The 9,246-nt window shown below is 44.2% G+C and overlaps 1 protein-coding gene across 2 annotated transcripts in view; it reads right to left on the bottom strand.

Annotated features, from left to right (window-relative positions):
• Positions 1-4,126: 4,126 nt before the first annotated feature.
• The window catches only part of tsnare1 (T-SNARE Domain Containing 1), an 875,956-nt gene continuing 870,836 nt past the window's right edge, over positions 4,127-9,246 (bottom strand). For both annotated transcript variants that reach the window (XM_078540971.1, XM_078540972.1), the window contains exon 12: positions 4,127-4,359. The gene's annotated coding sequence lies outside the window, so the exon portion shown is untranslated. The remainder of the gene's footprint in view (positions 4,360-9,246) is intronic.

Raw genomic sequence — 9,246 nt, 5'->3', positions numbered from 1 at the left:
TACCACAATGTCCCTCCTTTCTTCAAGGCAGGTTTGGTGGCACAGCGGCCATTTAAGCAGGTGGGTGGGGGGTGGGGTGGGGATATCTTCTTACCTCCACCTGCTGGGGGGCGGGGGGGAGGGACCACATTAGTGCCCACTTAAGGGTTAACACCACTGGTGTTAACCCAGGCATGGGCATGGGACTTGCCATGTGGGGGGTTCGACAAGCAAACCCTGATGTGTTTGATTGCGGGGTCCCAAAAGGAGATCCTCGTTCAAAGGCATTCAGTCCCAGATTGAGGCAAATGACATCGGGAAGTAGGGGTAGGGCTACTGAGAACCATTCCCTACCTTGCTGCCAACCCACCCCTCCTCAACCACCCCTCTTGTCATCACTCACTTGCGCTTGGGTCCCTCCTTGATCCTGGGCCTCAAGTGGGTGTAGTACCAGCAGCAGCCATCACCTCTCCAATGGCGCTGCTGAGTACAGAAGAGCTGGCAGTCTCTGATTGGCCCGCAGCTCTTGGTGGGTGGGACTTCTTCCCCCTCAGGGGCCTTGAACCCAGGGAAGGCCCACTGCAGTTCTGTTAATTGCCTGATTGGCACAAGATGCGTTGCACCTTCCCGAAAAGTGGTGCTGTAGAGTCTTGCTGGCTCTCTAACCGAAGGCCAAGACACTCATCACCCTCACAAGATTCCATCCATTGTGTCAATATGCCAATGGTCTGCTTTATCACATTTGATGCGGCAGCATGTTTGTCATGGTTTGTCCACTGGAGTCATTAGCTATGTCATCAGCGGGTCGTCCCTTGTCGCCCAGGAGTCACCCTTTGGTTTCTCGTGGTGCAGATGGCAGAGCAGATAGCCGCAGAATGAGGGCATCATGACTACTGACAGTACACTGGGCATTGACTTGCATGGATCGCTGCCCATGATCACACACCAGCTGGTAATTGAGGGGGTAGAATCTCTTTTGGCTCCAATATAGGGCAGAGTTGAAATGCACGCCTGCTAATTTAGTGACCTGCATGCAGCATATGGTAACCAGCACCATGGGGGATCCTGCAAACCTAGTGAGGCTGCGTACTCGCTCCAAAGTCCTGCTCTGTGGCAAGAGAGAATGAAATGTTTTCAGCTCTCCACAAAGCATAAGTGACCTCTCACACTTCCCAGCGAACAGCAAACTGCAAGGTATTGCAAATATCTCCAACTCAAGGCCACTGTCATCTTCGCAGCCGCTGGCAATGCCATCCTTGTCCTGCTCTTAGGTTGTAATTGTGGCTGCAGCAGATGGTAGATTTCAGTGATCAAGACTCACACATTGTTCCTTCCTTGGGCTCAGGTAGGAAAGTTTCTCCATAAGCACCCAGTGGGAATATGGCCTCCTGCTGAGAGTGCTGTTCACCGACCTCCTCAACCCTCTTCTAGCAGCTTTCCCTGATGGGCATACCTGCTGCTCATTCTCTTGTTCATGCTGTATTCAAAGGGGAATGCTGACTACTGTCTCAGAGCCTCTGGTTTATGCAGAAGCCTGAAGTCAGGATCAAGTCCTTCAACATTTATTTCAGATTTCCAGCATCCACAGTTTTTTAGTTTTTGCAAGTCCTTCAGCACCATTCCCTGAACACTTCAGCAAATTTATAAAATCTAGAAAGCACTAATGCTTGTAAACTTTTGTAGCCACAGCCAACAGAAATCAATCAGCAACTAAAAAAGCAACTGTTCATACCTTTCTGTTGCTGAATGTGTGTTCAACCGTGAGTGATTAAAAGACAGTGTTAGCTGAAGCGTGGAACTCCAAAACAGCAGTGCCGGCATCATTGCATGTTGAACAACATCACAATTTGTCTACTCTGCTTTCTTTTGATGGATGCTCACTCCCTCATCAATATGGCATTCAGTGTGATTCACACCAGAAGTGCATGCGCGCTGTGCAGACACCATTTTGGGTCTCTAAGGCCAATCATTGCACCTAAAAACTGGGCACTGCACATTTGCACTTTGCACCTATTTCCTTTGGTTAGTCTTACTGTTATGTTAAGGCACTATTGTGGCTAGTAGACCTGCACCAGGAATCAGGCACTAGATTTTACAGTCCTCTGAAGGGCATGTTTTCAGCTGGGGTTGGGAGTGCACATAAAACACAAGGGGTGGCAAGCCCACCACCCTCCCACCCACCCTTGAGCTCTGCCCCATAACACAATGGGTGCAAAGTCACTTAAATTAGCAGCCTAACTATCAATTTAAAATAAATAGTCAATTAAACTTGTTACCAAGCCAACTGATGCAGATAGTAAGCTGTCCACACAATAATACAGTTGGCAGGCCATTTTTTAAACAAAGTACCTCATTATGCATTCTTGACTGAGAAGCCCAGACATCTATTAGGGTACAGAAAGACCTGAGCCCCAGGGAAATCACTGCTTGATTGACAGCTGTGGCTCTGTGACATATGCTGTCAATTCGCAATGTTTATTTATACAAGATAAATAAATTTCAAGTACTTGCAGTTTCCGCTATTGCCACTTTAAAGGGTCTGGATAAATTGACACTTCTATTGGGCTGAAGCAAAAATGAGTTTTTTTTTCAGAAAGTGGAAAGTTATCAATTAATTAATTTTTAAAAAAGCTTTCTTTTACACATCCGATTGTCACCATCTGATTCATTGGTTCTATACATAATGGGTGAATGTGCATGGAAGTACCAAAGCTTGGCATGGAGTCATGAGGGGCCATAGGGGTTGGTTGTAAGGCATACCTGGGCATGGGAGGCATGAGGGGCAATGGGGGGGGGTCATATGAGGGGCCATGGAGGTGGGTGGGGGCATCCCTTGGTATGGGAGGCATGAGGAGCCACAGGGGGTGGTTGGGATGCCTAGCTTCATATGGTGGGCCATAGCTTTGGTTGAGGAGCATAGTTTGGCATGAGGAGAACTTTTTGAACTTACCTTTCAAAAGGTTCTCTCATCCAGACTACAGTTCATGACACCTCTGAGTTTCCATGAACCATGACTGGTCCTTTTCCATGAAAATTGTGGAGAATGAGGGCATGCCTATCACTGCAATGGAGTCGACCAGGTTGGCAATGCAGAGTGTGGACTCATGACCCAAATCAGCCCACACGCTTTACATGCACTGTTAAAAATTGGAAACACTGGGAATGGGGCCGGCAATCCCAGAATTGGGTCCTGGATGACATCTTTAAAGGTCCGCGGAGTTGGGGAGGTCCCATGAAAATCCAGCTCAATATGTTTGGTCTCTTTTGTAATTCTTAACACTGAGCATTTATTGATCTCCGCGAAACTTTTCTACACACAGCAATCCAACTATTGTTGATTAGCACCTTTTGTTTCCTATTACTTGACCAATTATAGAACCAAGTTGTTCCCACCATCATCCACTAATTTTATTACTTCCAATGAAAGCACATGGAATTTGGAGATATTCAACAAGAACAACAACAACTTGTATTTATATACCACCTTTAACATAATGAAATGTCCCAAGGTGCTTCACAATATAAAACTAAATATGACAACGAATCAGGTCAGATATTCAGATAGATGACTGAAAGCTTGGTGAAAGATGTGGCTTTAAGGAGCATATTAAAGAAGAAAAGGAAGGTTGAGAGGTTGGAGAGGGTTGTGGAGGGCATTCCACTGTTTAAGTCCTGGCCAGCTGAAGGCATGGTCATCAATAATGGAGTGAGTAAAACTGGGGTTGCTCAAGTGGGCAGAATAGAAGAACGGAGATACCACAGAGAGTTGTGGGGCTGGAGGAAATTATGGATTCCTGGAGGGATTTGAAAGCAAGAAAGAGAATTTTCCATTGAGGCATGGGTTGTAACATTGTGACATGGGTTAGTAATTGGTTTGAGATTGGAGACAAAGATTAGGGATAAAGGGCATGTCCTCTGATTGTCAGGATATGACAAGCGTGTTCACCAGGAATCTGTACCATGGCAACTTTGGCATCACCTTACCACTGTTTGTTGACTTACCTTATTGTCTTTTCTTATCCTTTTAACCATGGTAAAGTCTATCATTATGCGCCCGTCTTTTAACTTTGGCTTCATCAATTTTAAAAAAGCCTAGGAACCACACAATTCTCGGAACAAAAAAAAAAGCACACGAACCACCAAAACATTTAATAATTTGAAATTTTATTACTATTACCCATTTGTGATAAAAAATCTGCCTAATAATTTCCACTCTGTAGTTGTGGGCAATTCATGATATTTGTTAGTGTAAATGCGTATGTCACCAGGAAACTGCTCTTACATTGACAATATTTGTATTGTTTGGCTTTGTATTATTCCATTTCATTTATTCTCTTTCTCTCGCTGATGGAGAAGCACAAAGGATAAAACTGGAAAACCCTGAAAATAAAACAGAGGCATGTAATTAGCTTACAAATCCTAGCCTCTTCCTGGAATTCTTTACAACCTGAATTATTGTGTACAGTTTTGGTCTTCTTATCTAACGAAGGGCATATTTGACTTGGAGGGAGTCCAACCAAGGTTTCTGGGATGAGGGGATTATTTTATGAGGAGAGGTTGAGTAGACTAGGTCTATATTCCCTTGAATTTGGAAGAATGAGAGGTGATCTCATTGAAACATATAAAAAAAATTCCGAAGGCGTTGACAAGATAGGTGCTGGGTGGATGTTTCCCCTTGCTGGAGAGCCTAGAGCTAGGGGTCACAGTCTCAGAATACGAAGTCAGCCATTTAGGATTAAGATGAGGAGAACTATCTTCACACAAAGAGAAACAGAAAACGCTGGAAAAACTCAGCAGGTCTGACAGCATCTGTGGAGAGAAAAACAGAGTTGACATTTCAAGTCCGTTTGATCTTTCTTCAGTAGCTCTGAAGAAGGGTCATACGGACTCAAAATGTCAACGTCAACAATTGGAACAGTGAGGGTGGGTGCTGACAAAAGTGAGGGTGCGGATGGGGTCTTCTAGTGAGCTCCCTGAAGGCAGAGAGCTGCTGCGGAGCTGCCTCAGGGAGCTGCAGACCTGGACAGATTAAAGGACAAGAAAAAAAATGCACCAAACTGTGTCTATGCAACACATTCAAGCACCTGACAGCAGAACTTAAAAAACATCAGTCCCCAGGTACCTCTTTTGATTATATTGCACCCCGGACATTTCATCGTGCCCTTGAATGAGGTTTTGTTAAAAACGGGCTGGCTGCCTGCCCGTTTTGCCCATGTGACAAGGGCAAAATTTCACAGGCAGTGTAAAATTGTGGGCAGTAGGGTTTTTAATGGCCTTAATTGGCCCTCTAATTGTCAGCGGGCGCTGCTCCGACTCCCGCGAGTGCCCAACGACCTCAATATTGCTCGTGTGCGCGATGACATCGGGACGCATGCCCGACATCCTTTCATGCAATTTCACGTGTGTTCAGGTCGGGTGCCTGCCTGATCAACGTAAATTTCTGACCCATAATTTCTCTTACTTTTCCTTTGTGTTTCTTTTTTCTCCCTTTCTTAATAATTCTTTCCCTCTTTTTATTTCTATTTCTCTCCTGATCTGACTCTATATCACCCTCCTTCCCCATTGTTCCTCTGTCTATTCCTCAATCTTTAAATCTCATAGATTAAGGTGATACACTGTAGGTCCTGCTGTTAATTAAGGTTCCAGAGGTTCTGTTGCCCTCGCCATGATCAGCTTGCACTTCCAGCAGGCTAAGGCGCAAAAAGTTTTGAGTTTGAAGTGTAGGAGAAGGTCCAACTAACAGTGCATGCCACAAGGTGTCCCACTCCAGCAAAACCCTGCCCATTGTGTCCTTATTTTTTGAATTTGATTTGATATTATTATTTGCAGTTAAGGCAATTTTTACGGTAATCTGTGAAACAGAGGAGCAAGTAGATTGAAGCATAAGAACTGACCTGGATTACAGGCAGTATAGCTCTATAGGCTATGGGCCTAGTGCTGGAAAATGGGATTAGAATTGTTAGGCACTTGTTTGACCGGCACAGACGCAATGGGCCGAAGGACCTTTTTTCTGTGCTGTAGACCTCTATGACGCTATATATGACTCTGAGGGACTGCAAGCCTGCAGCACTACAGCACCACCACTGGCAGCAGAATGTAATGACAGCATGAAAAGTTTCCATTGGCCAAGATTTTCTGGTCCTGCCCATGGTGGGACCCATTGCAGGTGGGACAGAAAATTTGGACCAGCAAAAAGTCCATTGACTTTCGGTGGGAATTTCCAGTTGGAAAATTCTGGCCAAAGTTTACATTGTCAACATTAGAGTTCTTGATGGAAAAGTTGATACAATATGGCAATAGGATGTAAGTTTTTCTAGACAAGCAGTACAAGTATATTTAAGATTCATATGCCACAGATATTTCTCAGGCACATACTTTGGACTTGATAAAATGCCAGTCTGCCCTGTTTTGTGTCACTTCTTTTTCACATTTTTCTCTCTCTTCTTTCTGGTTTCTAGGGATCATGAACCAAAGGCAAGATAAGTCAAGGGGTTGGGTGAAGTGGTTGCGTGCCTACATTGATGCCACTTAGAACCATTTGCATGATGATTGAGTGCAACCTGTTAAGCAGTTTTAAGGATAAAGTGTAATGATTGTATTATTGAATAACTCAGAGGTCTGGACTAATAACTGAGAGCGTGAGTTCAGAATCCACCATGATAGTTTGAGATTGTATTGGGAAACTTGCAAATCTTCCCTTCTTTATGATTGAAGGGGAGGGAGAAACAATGTAACTACAACTCTGGCAGTTTAACAACAGTTGTAGAAAAGTTATTGGAATCTACCATCAGGATAGAGTGACCGAGCACTCAGACAAGTGTCAACTGATCAAAGAGGGTCAGCATATAATTGTTCTCGTTATTAATAAAAGTGGAAATGCATGGGCACAAGATAACCTTATGATGGGTTAAAATGGAAAGAAAACAGGAGGGATAAAACAGTAGGGATAAATTCACTGATTGGAAGGATATGAAAAATGATACAAAAGCAAAATACTGCGGATGCTAGAAATCAGAAATAAAAAGAGGAAATGCTGGAAACATTCAGAAGGTCAGGCAGTATCTGTGGCGAGCAAAACAGAGTTAATGTTTCAGGTCTGTTCTGATGAAAGGTTACAGACCTGAAACGTTACCTTTGTTCCTCTCTCCACAGATATTGCCAAAGGTGCTGAGTGCTTGCAGCACTTATAATTTCTATTTGTGAAAAGTGATGTTCTCTAGGAATCTGTACTCGGACCCTGGCGTTTTACCAAATATATTAACAACAAATTATATTTATATAGCGCTTCTAATAAAATAACATGTCCCAAGGCACTTCACAGAAACATTACAAAAAAAAGTATGACACTGAGCCACAGAACGGGATATTAGGTCAGATGATCCAAAGATTGGTAGGCTTTAAGGAGTGCCTTAAAGGAGGAAAGTGAGGTAGAGAGGTGGAAAGGTGTAGAGAGGGAATTTCAGAGCCTGGGGCCTTGGGAATAGTGGAGCAACTAAAACTGGGAATGAAAAAAAAGTCGGAGGTAGAAAAGTACAGATATCTCGGAGGGGTGTGGGGCTGGAGGAGATCACAGAGTTAGGGAGGGGCGAGGCCATGGACGGATTTGAAAGCAGCGATGAGAATTTTAAAGTCAAGAGGTTGCTTGGCCAGGAGCCAATGTACATCAGCGAACACAGGGGTAATAGGGGAACGGGACCTGCTGCGAGTTGAGACACGGGCAGCAGAGTTTTGGATAACCTCAAGTTTACGGAGGGTAGAATGTGGGAGACCAGCCAGAATTGCATTGGAATAGTTGAATCTGGAAGTAACAACGTCATGAATAAGGGTTTCAGCAGCAGGTGATCTTAGGCAGAGGCGATGTTGCGGAGGTGGGAAAAAAAAGCAATCTTATTGGTAGCGCAGATTTGCAATTGGAAGCTCATCTCAGGATCAAATCTTACATCAATGTTGTAAGCAGATTGGCTTAATCTCAAACTGTTGCCAGGGAGAAAGATGGAGTCAGTAGCTAGGGAAGGGAGTTAGGAATGGGCACTGTAAATAATGGCTTCAATCTTCCTAATATTTAACTGGGGGAAATTTCTGCTCATTCAGTACTGGGTGTTGGATAAGCAATCTGATAATTTTGCAACAGAGGAGGAGTTGAGAGAGGTGATGGTGAGGTAGAACTGGGTATCAGCAGTGTACATGTGAAAATTAATGCTGTGCCTTCAGATGATGTTGCCGAGGGATGGCACATAGATCAGAAATAGGAGGGGGCTAAGGATAGATACTTGGAGGACATCAGAGGTCATAACTTTGCCTGAAGGAATAGGGAATCGTATATCCAAGTTTACAGAAGATGGTAAGTATCCATTCACGGAAATCTTTAAATGTGAATGCACAGGTGCAAAAAGTAATCAAAATGGTTAATTGAATGTTAGCATTTATCTCAAGAAATACAAAGACAAGGAAATTATGCTTTGGTTGTACAGAGTCTTGGTGAGACCTCAGCGGGAGTATAATGTTTAGTTTTGGGCAACAAGCCTCATTAAAAGACATACTGATCTTGGATGGGGTGCAGCTGAGACTCAGCAGAATGATACACAGAATTAATAGGTCAAATTATGAGGGCAGGTTGCATAAGTGAGGGTTGTATTTTTTGCGTTTACAGTGCTTTGAGGTGACTGAATCAGAGTCTTCAAAATGATAAAGGGAATTTAATATGGCAGATACAGGGAATTTTTTTCCTCTGGTACAGGGATCCAGAGCAAGAGGGCACAATCTTAAAATGGAAGCCATGCGATTCAGGAGTAAACCAGGGAGCATCTTTTCACACAAAGGGTAATGGAAATCTGGAAGTCTCTCCTTGGCAAGTCACCAAGGCTTTTTCGTCAGCACCTTTCAAACCCGCAACCTCAGCCACCTAGAAATACAAGGGCAGCAGGTGATCAGGAACACCATCACCTGCAAGTTCCCCTCCAAGTCACACACCATCCTGACTTGGAACTATATCGCCATTCCTTCACTGTCGCTGAGTCAGAATCCTGGAGCTCCCTCCCTAACAGCACTGTGGGCGTACCTACACCACATGGACTGCAGCCGTTTAAGGTGGACCACCACCTTCACAAGGGCAATAAGGGATGGGCAATAAATGCTGGTCATGTGACGCCCACATCCCATGAATGAAAAAAACTATGGGCAGAGAATCATCCCAGTTTTGGACAAAGTGTGGTAGTGGGTGGGAAAAAAGACGTTTTACCGGTTGACTGCAGTGGCAGCTTTTGCACC

This window comes from Cetorhinus maximus, chromosome 4, assembly GCF_964194155.1.
Source record: "Cetorhinus maximus chromosome 4, sCetMax3.hap1.1, whole genome shotgun sequence".
NCBI lineage: Eukaryota > Metazoa > Chordata > Chondrichthyes > Lamniformes > Cetorhinidae > Cetorhinus > Cetorhinus maximus.
The sequence above is the reverse complement of the archived record's forward strand: the minus strand, read 5'-3'. Positions and strand labels throughout refer to the sequence as shown.